Here is an 18,327-nt window from a genome sequence, read left to right as displayed (position 1 = left end):
TTCAATTTAGTGTTTTTTCATTATTTTAAAATCTGCATTGTAGATTTATATGAAAATCATCCAAACTATATAATTATTTAGTAAACAAATGTTAAATAAACTGGAACATGTTTTATATTTTACATTCTTAAAAGAGGCACCTTTTGTTTAGATAACAGCTTTGCACATTATGCAGTTTTTTAGTCAGCTTTCTGAGGTAGAGTCACTTGGAATAGCTTTTAGTTAATAGCTGTGCTGAACTCGTCAAGAGTTAATAATTTGAATTTAGAGGTAGAGTTGGTCTACAGAACAAAAACCCTATTTGATTAATGTTCTAATCCATATTATGGCAAGAACTACTCAACTAAGTAAAGAAAAAATAATCTAAGAAATGAAGGTCAGTCAATCAAAAAAAAAAATTCATGATTAAACTGGTTCTCATTAGGACCGCCCCAGAAAAGGAAGAGCAAGAGTTACCTCTGTTGGACAAGAGAAGCATTTAGATAAGAGATACCTAAATGCTTCACAGATTATTTTGTTTCGTTTAACATTTTTTTTTAATTGACTACATTATTCCTTATGTTTCTGGATGACTTCAGTATTCATTTACAATGTAGAAAACAAAATACTGTGAATGAGAAGGTATATCCAAATGTTTGACTGGTACTATAAATGCAAACAAACAATGCGCAGTGCATATATACAGATCTTTGAATAACGATTTATATATATATATATATATATATGATGTATATTTTTTTTGCACAACATTTTGCTCAAATAGTCACTCAATCATCCAGTTACATAACTTAGGTTATTAATGGACCATTATTATTATTTGACCAACCCATGCTTGATTGCTGCCATCCATGTTATGACCTAATAATCTAATAATCAAAATATTAACTTTGCTAGCTGTCCGGAGTAAGCTAAATGGTCATGAGAAGAAGTACACTATGCCACGATCAAAATAAAGTTAATAAAATGTTAGGGTTTGGAAAGGGTTACAAAGCTGAACCACAATTAACCACAATGAGAGCCATTATCTTCAAACAGAGAAAACTTGGAACAGTACTGAATCTTCCCAGAAGTCTACCAAGATTCCTCCAAGAGCACAGCAACAACTTTTCCTGGCAGTCAAAAAACAACCCAGATGAACATGATTTCCACCAATAGGCAAACATTGTATACGTGGGAGTGTTGCAAGGTGTAAAGCACAAATTTTCAAAAATACTCTGATGACCCTCAAGCCTTTTGGAACAACGTTCTGATGATTTTAAACTTATTATCAACATATTAAAGATACAGAATAAAACAAGATAAGATGAGACAGGTGATGTCCCACTCCTGATATGTCCTGTGTGTGTGTGTGCCAGCCAGTCAGCCCTTGGTATTGAGTGAGAGTGTGAGGTGAGAACAAATGATGGGATTTCATTGTTGAGCGTGGGCAAATGCCCTGAAAAATCTATACTGAGTTTTAAGAAGCTTTCAGTTTAAAAAAAAAATAGAATGCAGCTGTTGGAGGGATGTTTGATCTGAATAAATGGTTAAAATTAGAGTAAGACATCTGGCCCCTGAGCATAATAGTTTGTGTGTCGGCTTTGTATCTGAATGATTAATTTTTTTTTTTTTATGTCACACTGACCACTCCTGGGAACTCTCCTGAAATTCATGTACAGTTTTTTTAAGGATGATGGGACTGTGTTTGTTGGGTGTTCATCACCACTAAACCTCTGATCCTAAAATCGCCCTTCATGAGAACACTGCATTAGTAGTCCTACTGCAGCTTCTTATAAGTGAGAAAAATACCCCTTACAGATGGCTGCAGTATTGCTTAAAAAAACATAAAAGGCCTCATTACAGTCAATACTTCAGTAACTAAAGTGGCTGGAGATCAAACGTGCGTTCTTCCAGCTGCAACTTTAATGTCTTTAGTGACTCTTTACAAGAGCATCCTGTGTTCTCCACTAGGGGTCACCCACACCCCCCTACAGTCCTACAGAATTCCAAAGATCCAGGAGAGCCATGGTTCTTCTCAGCTCCTCAACTCAGGAAAACCAAAAGCAGTATGTAATGAAAAAGAGCTATAATTCGAATTGCTCTAAGCCTGTTTATTGACAAATGGATTGGAAGAAGAAAACTAAGTACCTAAGCAGGTTCACTAGATAAGTCAATCTGTAACACATAATATAAGATAACAGTTTGGTCCACTTTATGACTACATTTCCACATGGAATTATTAAGTAACTTCTTTGCTAGTGGTGTTTTAAAATGTTGTATAAATATAATTTGGACTATAAGGTCTATTTTCTGATCTATTTTCATACATAAAGCGCACTGGATTAAAGACACATTAAGCGACGCAGATTTCTCTCCTATTTTACTGTATATTACTGCTGCGGTTAATGGCTAATGCTAATGGTGCTACACCCAGCCTTAGTGCTGGACAGAGGTGGAAAGTAATTGAGTACATTTTATGAGTAATTTGTCATTTTTAAAGTAGTTTTTAAAATAGGTAAGTTTACTTTTACTCAAGTACATTTTGACACAAGTGATTTACTTCACTACATTGAAAAAATCCCTGTTACTGGGTAAAAAATAAAATGCTGGGGGAAAAAAATTGGCGCGGATGCGCCGGCACACGGATGCTGGAATAACGAGACATTAACGTCTTCATGCAATGCAAAATGCGCCTGCCCCACCGGACAGAGCTGTCACCTCTCAAAACCTTCACATAAAACCTGCGAAAGCATGTGGTGGTACATATTTTTATCATTAAACAATCTGCTTAAATGTTAAAAAAACATGTAAATATCAGTTAAAGCATAGCAATAACAAGTTAAAAAATAATAATGACCTGTAAAACTATAAAAATACAGTTTAAAGTCACCTATATGACCATACATTCTTAAATGTAAAGAAAAAAAATGGATCATAGAAACCTATGCCACTATTCTGAAAATGTTTTATGGGGTGGTCTGAACAAATACTGCCTGAAAGGTTCAAATTATTACGTGTAATAATAGTTCATTAAAAACTCTTTCATTTATGATTTGTTGTACTTTTTTACATCAAATAATTAAAAGTAACTATGTAACTTTTTCTCAAAGTACATTTTAAATTGAGTACTTTTTTACTTTTACTCGAGTAGATTTTTAGATTCATACGTAAGGCGCACTGACTTATAAGGCGCACTGGCCATTTTTGGGAAAATTAAAGGATTTTAGTGCACCTCATAGTCTGTAAAAATACAGTATACTTTGTGCACTTGTTCACATCAAGTCTTTGTATCAATCCACCATCCTGTCTCCCCACTTTAACTTAGTTATCTCTCCCACTTATCTTTGTTTATTCATTTATTTATTTATTTTGCACATTTATTTATTCACAAATAGAATGTGACATCAAGTAATCTAATGAACAAACAAACAAAGAAAATGACTGTGCAGGGAAAGGAAAAAAAGGCCTAAAAGAGGCTTGTACAAAGTACTTTCACTTTTCAGAGAGGAGGCACTGGCTTCCTTTTACAACCCAACCCAACTCCAACCCAATACTGATGGCATGTTTTGAAGATGCAAAAGCTCATTTACCTGCTGAATGCAGTGATTGTGCAAAAAACATAGAAAAACAACACAGAAGAACAATGTTCCGGTGATGATTCAACTACAAACTCATGAGAAACACAAGTAACATGTTCCACTGTGAAGTAAATCAAACAAGCAGTCTCAGCTATTCAGGGCCAGCACATAATTACAAGAGAGCAACTATGGTGTTATCATATAATCACTTAGTTTCCAGAGCACTCAAAAACACTGAAACAAACAGTGGCTACTGAGGCAGACACACACTGCCAGAAACATCCCTTTCAAAGAGAAAGCAAATAAAACCATCACTTAATGGTTTGCGCAGCATCACATAACCCCCTGCTGCCAAACAGAGTGCCAGAAAGGGAGGCTCCTGCATTGTAATTGCAGAACAGCTCAAGGCCGAATCAGAACGGCAAATTATAAAGCACAGACCAGTAATACAGCGGACGCAGCACAAACTCACACAGAGCCCACTCTTTTTTTAAACTAATCATTTTCTGAACTGAATGGGCAGCTATATGTTGTCCAGAGGCCTTGAAATACACTGGCTGGAGGTTATTTTTAGTGCTGTTGCTGTCTGAACTCAACTGCCTATTTGTGTTCTCTACAGCCTTATTGGCTGAGGAAGAAATCCAAGACTTACAACTGGGTAAAGTGGGTTTGGAGTCCATGATCAAAAGGCCTCTGGAGCCTGGTTTAAACAGAGCTAATTATCAGAGGATGCCTTACTTACTAAGTGATACTTAATCTACCAGCCACTTATGATCAGTACAATGCAGTACAATGGGTAACTACTTAATATATTCTGAAAGTTCTACTTTTGTTTTGACACTGGACACAATTCCAATGATAATATTCTTATTTTTAGCCAAAACAAAGCAAATTGATAAAACTGGTAACAATAGTCTAGCTGCATACACATTGGGTCATTTAGGAAAGAATATAACAACCATACAGTCTTAAAAATATGGACATTAAAGGTCTGTTGACCCTCAAAATGGTGCTATTGCCTAAATATCCTTGAAATATAAGATGTATAAATAGGAAGAATATTTAAAGGAATAATTTTTATCAGAAATTTCATTTAGATAACGTCTCTTTTCTTACATACAGTATTTTCCTACATACTACATGTAGTCAATCAGTCAATACATGGTTTTTATTGCATTTATTGAAACAGTGGGACCTGTTTTCAGTTTATCCATAACACAACTGATCAAGATTCTATGTTCATACTGAAAACAGTTGATACTGGAAGAGAGAGAGGGTTTTGATGGTAATGCAGGGGAAGAGGAACCTCAAAATGCAATGGGTCCACCAGACCCAGCAGAACTCCCTGTGTAACAAAAAAGTCCCTATAAAGTTTAATTAATGCCTAGTTTATACTTGCACCTGTCCATGCGGGTAAAATTATTATTATTTTTTTTATATACATAGAGACACAACTCTGGCAAAGTTCCACACATCAGTCAAACACTTCATCGCAAAACTGGACATCCAGCCTTTAGATCCGGACATTATACAGAGTTGTCCTCTCACTGAATCAGATCAGTTCACTCATGTGCATCAGGGTTCTTTAAAAAGGGATCACACAGGAAAAAAGGTTAAAAACTCCTGTATTAAAAGAGTTGACTTTTTACTCATAGTATTTGTTGGCAATGTTCTTTAGTCGCACAACTAAAGAAGCATCATCTTTAAACACCAAACATGTCTGGTAATAATAATGAATCGGCTTAAACTGGGTGTTGTTCCCCAGACCGAGTTTAATGTTTTTTCTCCTTTATTGTCCATCCAAGTGAATAACCATTTAAACATCTTTATTTTTAAGAATTGAGTCACTCCGCAGGAGGCTGTATAATCATTGAGATCAGGCCGCTGGCCCTGGGACCCGAAGAATGGGCGAGAGAAGAAATACACAAGGTTTAACCTCAAAATAAAAAAGCGCCTGTCTGAGGGAGAAGAAGGGACCTGGCATTGACTGAGAGTGGAGAAAAGTGTCACTGGCCTTTTTTGATGTTGACTGCAGTGCAGCAGTTAGGGTCAATTTTGGTTTTGGCAGGTTTGAGTCTGGTTTTTGGGTTTGGTAGTGATCCCACATTTCCTTTAGTAGAATAGGAGATGGCCATTGGGTGGCGCTGTTGCTCTACTGTACAGAGGGTGGCAGGCGGTCAGGACAGAGTGGGGAACTTTGTTTATGCTGAAAATAAGTCTATGAGTTGAGCTGTTAGAAATAACAGGGTGTGTAGTTGGATAGAAAGGGAAAGTGAGGACACAGACAGGAAGCAGTGGCGGACTTAGCAATATGGGGGCTCAAGGCGAATTTTACGGTGGCCGAGAAAGCCCAACGCAGTGCAAATTGAAAAGCGCTGCAAAAGCACAAAACACATCCATCAAAATTACGACACAGGCGCAGCAAATAGAAAAACGCGCTGCAACTAGAAAAACGCGCTGCAAATAGAAAAACGCGCTGCAAATAGAACCACAACACAACGGAAGTGAGTCACAACACAACGGAATTTTCCCGGGGGACCTTAAAAGATACTGTACCAGCTAAGCTGCGTCTTCAGTAACGTCTCGGACTTCACTATGTGTACAAAGGACAATAAGTGGCAAACAAGGCGTTTTGTGAAGCAGAACTTTTAATAATATGCACACAACCGTGGTAATCACAGGTAATAAACATAACTTACTTTTCAGAAGCTTGTTTGCCACTTATTGTCCTTTGTATACAGCTGGTACAGCATCTTTTAAGGTCCCCCGGGAAAATTCCGTTGTGTTGTGACTCACTTCCGTTGTGTTGTGGTTCTATTTGCAGCGCGTTTTTCTATTTGCAGCGCGTTTTTCTATTTGCTGCGCCTGTGTTGTAATTTTGATGGATGTGTTTTGTGCTTTTGCAGCGCTTTTCAATTTGCACTGCGCTGGGCTTTCTCGGCCACCGTAGAATTTAGCTAGGGGGCCCATCGACATTAATATGCAAGAAATAGGGTTGTGCCGATGGATGATATCATAGTCCATCCTCATTTATGACCCAACATTGCGATGGATGGTAACCATCGCGATGCCACGCCCACTGTTTTGTTTTTCCAGAAACATGCACTGACCTTCTTTAGGTCTCCTTCACCTAAAACTTAGCAGGGATTGTAGGAAAAAGATCAAATCAGGTATATAACTTAAATGAATTAGAGTCAGGGATGAAAAAATACCCTACTACAAATATGCATAATTGGCATATTATTCTATTATTTATTATTATTTATTATTATTTATTATTATTCTATTATTATTATTCTATTATTATTTATATCTAGGTTACAGCTTGTCTTCGTCTTCGTTTTTCTACATGTCTGTATTAATTTTAAACATTTCATGTCATTCATGCTGGTTTGTGCCAGGAAACTTGCTCATTGTCAGCCAGTGTTGGGCACGGTACTTTGAAAATAAATTATGTAAATTCTATTATTATTAGAAAAATAACAAACGAAAATAAACCCAAAATGTTGACAAAAATATAATCTAACAAATTTCAAAACATAGAAACGAAAAACGTTAAAATGGTATTAATATAATCTAATATAACAACTGGATCAAACAGTTTAGCGTCAGTCAAAAGGAAAGCATGCGCGGCATTGCGATTTAAAAAAAACTTTTTAATAAATAAGGTCCTATCAAGTGAATTAAAATATATTGTATTAAAAGGTATTAAATTCACATGTTTATTGAAATTTAATCAAGAGAAATCAGGCAAAATGCGCCGCGCTGCTGCGCTGCGCTCTCTCTCTCCCCCTCCCTCCCTCCCTCCCGCAGCACAGAGCTAAATTCAGCGCGAGGCTAAAAATAATATAACAACTAAAATTAAGATGGGTGAGGACCTGTAAAGTAATAAAATATTGTCAAATATAAAGGATGGGTAGAGGTTTTGGTGAGCTGTTTCAATTATTTGAAACTGAAACTAACTAAAACTGATATTATTCTGTGCACTATTATATAGCTTTTGATTGTGTTTTAAATGAGTTTTTATTTTATATTAATTACTTATTATTCATTTAAAAAAAAATAGTATTTTATTGATAAAAAAAAGCTTATCAGTTTTGGAAGAGGATCTGTTTTTAGTTTAGCCTCTTCCTTCTTTTTTTCTTTTTGTAGCAAGTGGCGCTTCATGGCTTCGCTCACAACCCACTTGTACACTTAATTTCACCTTAATTCGTGTAGCGGTTCAAGGCATGGCCACATGGCGTGGATGGAATATTCCATTTTAACGGGAAAGAGAGGGGGTGTGGACTGAACTGTATTTCTTTGTAATTTATTGTGTTGTCTTTGTTTCCATTTTAAACATACAAGAATCACCATTTCTGTGAATTACTGCCCAAAGGGCCCCAATTACAGCTGTAGGCCTATGGGAAGTTTGCAGCTAGTCAGGGGGCCCCTACAGTGGGCTGCAGTGGGAGGGGCCCAAGGCAGTTGCCTAGCAATGCCTCTATGCAAAGACCGCCTCTGACAGGAAGTTTGGGGTTTGTGCTTCAGCTGTTTGAACGTCACTGAGCATCGACTTCCTAGAGCAGAGTTTGAGAGCTGTGTAATTTAAACAAGGGAAGAAAAAAGGAGAGAGACAGAAACATGTAAAATGTGTTTATAAATGTTTGACTATCAATCCATAACATGCACTTCCTGCCTATGGCATTGTTTTTTTCATATTTCCTACACTGATGTTTAATGTTTTTCAAGATTTACTCTAAATTAAAAAATCAAATGTAATACAAATATAGAGGAATGTTAACCTTCACTTTAAAAAAACGTTTGGTGAATTTAATACAGTTTTTATTTGATTCGGGGTTGGGCATTTAGCCATATCTGCTGTGTTGCCTGGTTATGTTTTTTTTTACAGTGGTTAAAAGTAAAGGTTTTTTTAAATATATATATATATATATATATATATATATATATATATATATATATATATATATATATATATTCTTAAATATTCGAAGATGCATTTTTATTATTATTATTATTTTTTTTTTTTACAATTTATGCATTTCAATAAGTCATTTAGCACTTTTATAAAATACAGTAGCAATCAAGTTTGGACATACATCTTTTCTTTCCAAGTATTTTTTTTCCTTTTTTACATTGTAAATTTAATATTGAAGATATTAAAGCTATATAAGAACTACAGGAATTATTTAATAAACAAAAACTCGTACTGTATATTATATATAGCTACTTAAATGTTTCCAAAATTCCCTGTCCACCCTGTCATCCTGGGATAACCCCGATTCCTTTAAGAAAGTGACCTTGACAAATTGTAGAAAAAAAATATATAATAATAATATATATATAATAATAATTATAATAATAATGCCAATGTTTGCTAAAATGGTTTGATCCTGTCATTGTCTACCCTGTTTTGCAGCTTGCTAAGACAAGGTGGACGCATGCATGACAGGACATAAAAAGTGAAAATAAAAAGCTTGGAAAAATGGTTATTAACATTAAGAACAGTGAAAAGAATTAAAAATTTCAAACCATTGTTTTAAAAATGTTGAGGGCCAAAAAGCACAGCAGTCTAATAATGAGCTAATTGCGTAAAAAATGTATAAAATGACCAATGTACTGCAATAGCATGTGCTTTACATGTGAAGAAATATATGGTTATATACTTTTTTTGTTGGGGGAGAGAGAAGGGGTAGAAAGAAATGATTTATAACATTCAGCAGAATTGTAAGTGTAATAGGCCTGTATGGTCAGTAAACAAATTAGGCTGTTAACTATGAAGGGTGTGTGCATTCGGCAGGCGATCATTGTTTACACACTTCTCTAAACTCATTAAAACCCCTGGTTATGCCAGCATCAGTCACGCTGCAGCGCTCACTATACTGATAATCAACACCAGCTCATTAACACACACTAATGAACAGAGGACTGTCAAAATTAACGAATTAAAAATGCACTAATTATTCCTCTCAGCATAATAGCCCAAGTCCTGACCCGAAGCAAGCCTTCTCACAGAGCGTAAGAGAAGAAAGAAATGGACAGAAGGAAAAAGGACACAGCAGGAAGAGTGACCAGTGGAGAAGTAATAAAGAGAGACTGTGTTAACTGCATCCAATTAAGAACACAGCTTGGGCCTATATGACACTCAAGAGGAAAAAAATTAACGTAGTATTGCCAGAGTCATTGCAAGTGTCAGCACCAGCTAGTAAGCTTGTGCTCAACAGGCAGGTAAACAAGTGAGATGTCCTGCTATAAAAAAATTAATTACTCTGCAAGCAGCTACAGGAAATACAGGGATGACTGGACATATTCAAGCATAAAATGAGTGCAGTTTCCTAGATTAGTCATAATAATGTCCTTTTTTCTCATAAGAAAGTAAAATATGACACAAAGCAAACATTTTAAACGTTTTAAAAGAACCACTCTTAGTCAGACAAAATTAAACTATGTCTTCTTTTTGGTGGAACTGTCAAAATAACCAACTGCAATCTCCTACTATTGTTCTGCTTTTGACACTTAAGATTTTACTGCAAAATCGGACCTACTTAGATTGTCTAATATGTGGCTTTCTAAGATTGCTGTAAGAATAATACAAAACATTGCTATAAATGTATGCGTTTAAATGTAAGTGTTTTAAACATATCTGTAAAATAGGGTACATGTTGGCAAGGCTGAACAGCATGCATTTCCTAATTATAATAAGTGTTATGTACCAAAGTTGTTGTGCTTTTTGTAAAGTTTTCTGTTAATCATTTTCTGTTTTGAAGACCCATTACATTTTAGTTTTAAAACAAAATGTTTAATATGCAGAAATAGAAAATAATATAAGCAGTATTTCTTGAGTAATGTGGGTGGATACATTCAAATGAGTTCTGCCTTAGATTTGTCTGCAAAACCAGAACTGGTGACCCTCCAACACAATTGGGTGACACCAAATCTGTGAGTTCTAGACACTTTAATAATATGTGCAGTAACTTAATAAACTTTCAGACACGTGTTAATATCACTGGTCGCAGCTCTATAGTGTAGGGCTTGCACTAAATTACAGTTAAAATGCAACAAAGTAACATTTCCAGCACCAGTCAAACATTCGGATACACCTTCTCATTCAATATTTTTTTAATTTTTACATTGTAAATAAATAATGAAGTTATTTAGTTTGTTTATTAGTGTTAAACAATCCAAAATATGATATATAAAGCATTTAGGTGGCTTCTATCTGGGGTGCTGCTAACTTGCGGTAACTGAGGCTTGAAACTCTGATAAACTTGACCTGTGCAACAGGAGTAACTCTTGATCTACCTCTACTGATGTGGTCCTGATGAGAGCCAGTTTCATCATTTTTGATGGTCTGTATTTGCATAGTTGGATTATAGTTGGATAATATGGATTAAAACATTACTAAAATAGAGCTATTCACTGTATACCAGCTCTAGCCCTTTACAACTTTACAACTGATGCTCTCAAACACATTAAGAGACAATACATTCTAGTAATCAAGTTCAGCACAGCTGTTAACTGAAAGTCATTCCAGGTGACTCTACCTCATGAAGCTGAATGAGAAAATCCAGCAAAGATGTGCAAACCTGTCATTTAAGCAAGAGGTTCTACTTTGAAGAAATAATAAAAACACTGAATTTAAGGTGTGTTCAAACTTTTGACTGGTACTCTAAATTGGTATTTGTTGTTTTCTTTAAATGCCTCTTTAATCCAGTGCAGCGTCATTAGCTTAGTTCTAACAGGCTACTATAAATCTCATTTGGGGGCTAACAGAATTATTGTGGAAGTAGATGTTTTCCCTTTTCTGACTGGGTTTAAACGTTTATTGCCTGAACTGAAAGTCATGGCTCACCAATGGTACAAATAAAAAAGGTTCCAAGTATAAAGATTATCCACTCCAATCACTGCCTTTCTCTCATCAGGGCAGAGTGAGATCCCAGGCTCCGGGGTCAGATCCTGCAGCTTGGTGTGGCTCAGTTTGGGTCAGTGGGGCCTGGCCAGAGCTGGCTAGGTCCAACAGAGGCTGTGGCTTTCAGCCCCACCAGAGAAATGTTTACACAGGTGTGGTGTGGTTGGAGCTGAGGAGGGCACTCCTACATTGACCTCTTTCCAGTTCCTTGAAGAACATCTCCATGAGGGTTCCAAGCTCACCACACGTGGTCCTAAAGGAGAGAAATGGGAGGAGACAGAGTCCCAGAGAGACCCTTTATTTATTAAATTTCCATTTTTTCCCACATTTTGCAGGTCAAGAAATAGTAGAACACAGTCAATTACATAGATACCTTAGCAACTAAATGTAACATTAGACGTTTCAGTATTTGGGTTTGTCTAAAATGTACCTTTATTAAACTTCTATATTTCCTCAGACTATATTTTCTCCTTTCCATTTTCTCCTATATTTCCTTTTTTCCACCTAGTTTAAGTTTATTGCTTCTTACCATCAACATTGCATACCAAACTCTGAAGACACATGCAGGTAAACTAGTGGTTTTGCAAAGTAAATAAAAGTACAATATACCAATCAGTCATAGCATTAACACCCCCTCTGTGTTACATTGTCCATGTTTTTCTATAATTACTAACTGTAATCTCCTTCTATTTCTCTGTATACTTTATTATCCTCCTTTTACCCTGTTCTTAAATAATCACGACCCAACAGTACCACAACAGAGCAGCTATTATTTGTGTGGCGGGTCATTCTCAGCACTGCAGTGACACTGACATGGTGGTGGTGTGTTGGTGTGTGTTGTGCTGGAAGAAGTATTTCAGACAAAGCAGTGCTGCTGGAGTTTTTAAACATCTCAGTATCTCTACTGGATTTCTCTACTGGTGTCCTAAGACCCCTAATGAAGGACAAAAGGGGTGACCAACTCAAACTGTACAGCAACAGATTCAGAGCTTCTGTGTCAGACTTTACATCTACATGGTGGAGCAGCTGAAGGTAGGAGTGTGTAATAGAATGCAGAGTGAGTGTTTAAAAACTCCAATTATTATTATTAATGTAATGGTTGTTTGGTGTGTTTGTGCTATAGACATTATTGTCTATTCCTGGTTACTTTAGGCACCATTGTTGTTTACATCTCTGAATTCTGTCATTTCTTTGGCTTTTGCACCGTGAAAGTATAGGAGTGGCCCTTCCACTTTGCTCTTCCATCTGTTCCAGTTTACTACTTTCACTGATCCTCTTTGCCTTTGGGTTTTCCTATGACAGCTCCAAGTCACGACATTCACCATTCCAGCCTCTTTTAAAGAAACAGAGGGCAAAGTGAGAGATGGAAAAATAGGAGATGTCTAAAAAGAGGATGATTATGAGAGTGAAATATTTGTATTCCCTGTTATTTGGCTTTCTGTTCTGTAAAAAATGTAAAAGTATGTGGTTAGCTTTGACAGGAAACGGTTTTATAAAAAAAGGGACCAGTGAAAAAAATGGTTTCAACAGGTCACTGAAGATCTGCACAGCATTTGCTTGGTTACAGACATGAGCTTGATCTATTGTCACAGTAAGAGGTCACTACGATCTATTGCTCTAATCTCAGGTGACCAGTGATGTATTGTCTGAGTTGCCGGGGAGAATCATGAATACTGGTCCAAGACTGAAGCTCTGAGGTCAAGTGTTCTTTTCCCCGCTCTCTAGTGATTCAGCATGTGATAAACCCATTCATAGCTAGGCCTGCTACAGCATTAGGCCCATCAATGTGTCAAAGATCTACAGGAATTCTTTATGGCTTCACAAATCCAGCCTAATGGACAAAATAGTCACACTTCCTGCCTTTAAAGTGGTCTCTGTGTCACCAGGCGAACTTTTTACCAGAGTGTGCACAGTCCTGGTGACCGGGGTCGTAATGATGCGGTGAGATGCAGTGTAATTGTAATGAGATAAAGAGAACTCTGCTGATCCTGCTTTATAGCGAGAAACCAGCCTCAGCTTGCTAATGAGACCAGATTCACTGGAGTGGACGAGGAACCTCATGAGTGACTGCTCTCGGATTGTACTTTAGGCACACTTGCGGTCCTAAGCACTTGGGGTCCTTTTTGCTTTAACAGGCAAAAAAACATTCTAGATGTTTATTCAAAGTTCAAAGTCCATATATAGTCATACACAGTAACTAGCAGTAAAATGCTATGATAACTGCCCAATCACATGACACTTTAAAAGGAAAATATAACATATAAACTAGATAAAAAAGAAATAGAACAAAAATAATACAAATAACAAATAAGATAAAATATAGAATGTAGAAATAATGATTTCTACATTCTAACACAAAGATGTCCAATAACATTAACATAACAACATATCACTAAAATATGAGTAGAGGTATACACTTATATTTACAGAAAATTAATAGGAAAAACATAGAAATGAACAGTAAATACTTAGGGATGGATAGTTAAGAAAAAAGTGCACATGTAAAAATGTGCAAGAGTCAATCTGCTAATAAAAGTAAACCCTGTGTCAATTCTACTTTGACCTGTGTTAATTACTCACATAATCATTTTGTTTGTTAATTTGTTTATATATTTTTTATTTTTTTTTCCTGGATATGTTTAAAAGTATTTACAATGTATTTTTTTATTAGAATAGAATACATTTTATTGTCAGTGTACATATGTACAATGAGATTATAAGCCATTCCTTTTTCAATACAAACATACATTTAATACAAAGACTTTTTCAAAAATATATAATAATATAAATTGAAGAAAGTGCAAAAGGATCCGTGCATGTGCGAGTTCAGTAAGGTGATGGCTTTTGGGAAAAAAAACTTCTTAAATCTGTTTGACCTTGCTCTGATGCATCTTTTAGTTAATGGTTATATGTGGAATTGCTTATGCCATTATAAAATGTTTTTTCCTCTTATTGACAAATTGCTTCGTATGGTTTTTAAGAATCTTAAATTAAAATCTCTATACATGCTCTATACAAAAGAAAGTTAGGAAACCAATATGGGGAAAAAAGGCCTTTTACATCTGGCAAAAGATTTATATTCAAGGTGTTTTCCAACACTTAAACATTAAATGGTCCTTGAAGATCATCCTTTTAAATTACTTTTATGAGTCATACAGCACTTTTTCAGTAGAGTAGAGTTTTATGGTATAGAACACTTGCTAAGTGAATTATTTTGATCTTACACTTTAAAAATTCTGTGCCCATGCCTGTTCTTCCTCTCTCTCTTTTTTTCCTTCTTCATCTACACCACTAACTTCTGCTCATCTCCTCCCTCTCTTTCACTTTGATGTGTCCCCACAGTGTGGAGGAGCTGTATCTGAATGAGTTTCTCCGCTGGCCTGCTCTGAGCTCTTTCCCCTTCAAACAAGACCCAGAGATCTGGCCCAAATCCTGTGGTTCAGCCTGAGCCTTCCACTAAATCACCCACCCCGATGACATGGTTAAGGGTGACTGTAGTGCAGCACATAAATCAACCACCATATGAAAACCAGGGGAGGGGAGAAGGGAGGAAAACTAGAAGGACACCAAGGAAGAAGAAAGAGGAGCAATAGAAATGGATGTAGTAAAGAAACAAATACTGATAGTGCTCTTCATTAAAGAAAAACCTTATAGACTTACAGCTGTGTAGCATTATACATTCAGAGGAAACAGGAAGTGGAAAATAATATACTGGCATGGTCAACTCTTATGCAAATGTGATTAAGAAGTGCTCACTTTCATGCCCTTCTGTTTTTTTATTGATAATTATGTTAGCAATTATAGACACATTGTTTAATTTATAATAAGAGGAATGCGTAATGTGTAAAGTATCTGGTATGACTGACCAATTATGAACGGTTACACTACAGGGCCCTATCTTACACCCTGCGCAAAGTGCAGCGCGATGCTCATTACTATCGTACACCCTGACATCAGTCTGTTATCACGCCTTGTGCCTGCATCATTTAAATAGCAAACACACTTACGAATATATCTACGCTGGTGGGTATTTAAAGTGAGGTGTGTTCATGCAAATTTCTGGTGTATTGTTATCTTGTGGAAGAAAACACTGGCTGCTCACACACTGCTTACAAGCGCATGTCAGTTTCCTCTGCTGAAAAGAACAAAAGCGCTGCGCCGTTAAAATAGCAATCCGCCAAAGTCAGAGAACACCTGGCTCTTAAAGGAAATGGCAACTGACACTCTGATAGCTTTAGTTGAAGTTATGCCCAAAACACACCTATAATTAATTAAGAGAATTAATAGAGGATTTTTGTGCCTTTTGAGCTGCGCAACACATCTTTTTTTTGTGTCCTCACGATACCAAAGACACTGACACGCCCTAAATCAAGCTGCATAGTGCGTGTTTTTGACTGCTCATCTATAGATTGTTAAAATAACTATCTAGACACTTCTACTTCTTAGTAGAAGATTAGTATGAGATACATTTCAACAAATTTAAAGTTCTATTGGTGTAAATTCATGGGTGTTTCTGGACCACTGATTGTTCTAGAGTTACCACAAAATTAAGGGTGTGGGCGGGTCCAGTTCTTTGTTGGACAGTTATAGGGACAGAATAGAAACAGTACTTCTAAATACTCCAAAACCTTAAAAGGTTGGTAATAAATGTTAGTTCATGAATGTATTTGTATTGGTTTGCCAATAAAATGGCATGGTAATCCTAAAGTACTGTCCACCATCACAAATAATTGCACCCAGAAGGATTCTTCTAACAGATATAGACTTTGGTGGGTATGTTTGACATTTTGACACAAAATAATAAAAAAAGTAATTCAAGCATCACGCTCAGCAGTGCATGTGATGTAAATATCCTTGCTTGGGGTCTTATCAGTGTACCTGACTGCCTACATAAGGTTTTCCCATTGCACACACTTTCCATTGAGTATCATGCTGTTGTGTTGGTTGCATTATCCTTTGTATGCAAAGTATTGCCTCAAGGAAGAGTCTGAAAGCAATTTAGACAGTTGGAAGAGTTTGATAGGGGTTGCATTGTAGGACCGCAGGAACAAGGATGGATTTATTTACCTCTACAAGTCCATGTCGAGGTGTTTGGCAGTTGCATTACACATGCATTACACATGCATTACACACTACTTCTGTATGTGTTGCTCAATCGTTTTTAAATCATTTATTTTTTCTGGTAACCTTTATATTCCTTGCTAATAACATTGCAATCCGACGCTTCCTTCTTAGTGCAACTATTTTTTGATGATGAGTGTACATCTGTGCTGCTTGACGTCCCCCTAGTGACTAAAGCACTGGGGGGCCTTGGTTGATACTCCATCCCAGCATATTAGCTAAACCCATAGCTATGATGCACTTTTGGCCTATTATAAAGTCTACAGTATTAGAACTACTTCATAGCATTTAGATGTTGTGGTCTTGCTTATAGTTCAGTGGAGAAGCGCGTGTTAATTGTACATGACAGTGCTGACAGTGACTAATCTAAAGAAGAATTACATTTAACAAGCTGAAGATAAACAGGTAGCCACAGACATGTTGAAGAGTTCACAGCGTGTGTCCTCTTTCTCGCTGGCAGACACACACAGTCACACTCTCACGCAATGTAACATGATCACTGATTCATGTGACAGCGCTGAGGTTGGTGTTTATGGGTGGACAGAGGCTTCTGGGTGTGGTGACTGTATCCGGGCGCACACTAATCTTTACTGAGGTAATGCCTAGCTGAACTCCTGACAGTGCCAAACGGCTCCCTACTGGACATACGCTGCATTATTTGGATGTGGAGGCCATTATTTCATGGCCTATGTAAAGCACTATATAAGGAGCAGGGAGTCATTTGAGATTCTGACTCTCTCACACACACTCTACTCTTATACACACACTACTCTTACACACACACAAATATACACACACACAAAACCGTCTGCCTCTCACAGGGCTAATGAAACACATCTGGAGCAGAAAGTTGTAGAGTGACCGTTCAGTTAGACTTTACAGTGCCTAGGAGAATAAGACCGGCCGGGAGAGAGAAAGAGAGAGAGAAAGAGTTATGGTTTGGAACCATGAAAGAGAAAAAAAGAGAAACACTCAGCAATTAAACAGTATTTCATTTTCACTACCACTTTCACCTCTTACCTTGTTTCAGCCTCCTGTATTGTCATGAAATCAGACCTACTTCTGAACATATGGAGTGAAGTGTTATCTTATTTATGTACCCTATCACACCAATCATGCAATTTTAGATAACACATTATTAGGTAGATTCAACACAAACAAAGTGTATTTGATGTTCAGCTGGTGTTTTGTGTAGTTTATCACATGACACCTCTGGACTTTTTATGTATTTAATTTAATTCTTGAGACATGAGAAAGGTAACAAAATAGAGCTATGAAAAATAAAGAATGTTTAGAACAATGCTCTTACTTAAAGCTCCTCCTTATTTCTGTCCAATCCTAAAAATGCCCATTCTAATTTCTCAAATAGCAGTAGATATTTAGTAGATCTAGTTTAAGTGTCAATCATGACAGTGGCAAACTGGTCCAAGCATTAGCAGGCATATTTAGGATTTTTTTTAGGTGTGCACTTACATTTTTGGCCAAACAAACAAGCAAAAACACCCCCTCTATATTCAGCAAACAGAGATGTACATGTACATATTTATTCATTAAACAGTACAAATTGTGCAAATGTTCCCTCAAACATATACCATGATTCTTCAGGCCAAACTCAACTTAAAATAAAAGAAAACAAATACAATGGAATATAATACAAATTTGTCCTTTTAATGAAGGTACTTAAGGCCTGTGAAGGTACCACTCCAGTTACAGTATTTTTTGAGTATTTTTTTGAGTGTA

Source organism: Astyanax mexicanus, chromosome 1 (assembly GCF_023375975.1).
Source record: "Astyanax mexicanus isolate ESR-SI-001 chromosome 1, AstMex3_surface, whole genome shotgun sequence".
NCBI classification, from domain to species: Eukaryota; Metazoa; Chordata; class Actinopteri; order Characiformes; family Acestrorhamphidae; genus Astyanax; species Astyanax mexicanus.
This window is presented reverse-complemented; position numbering follows the sequence as displayed.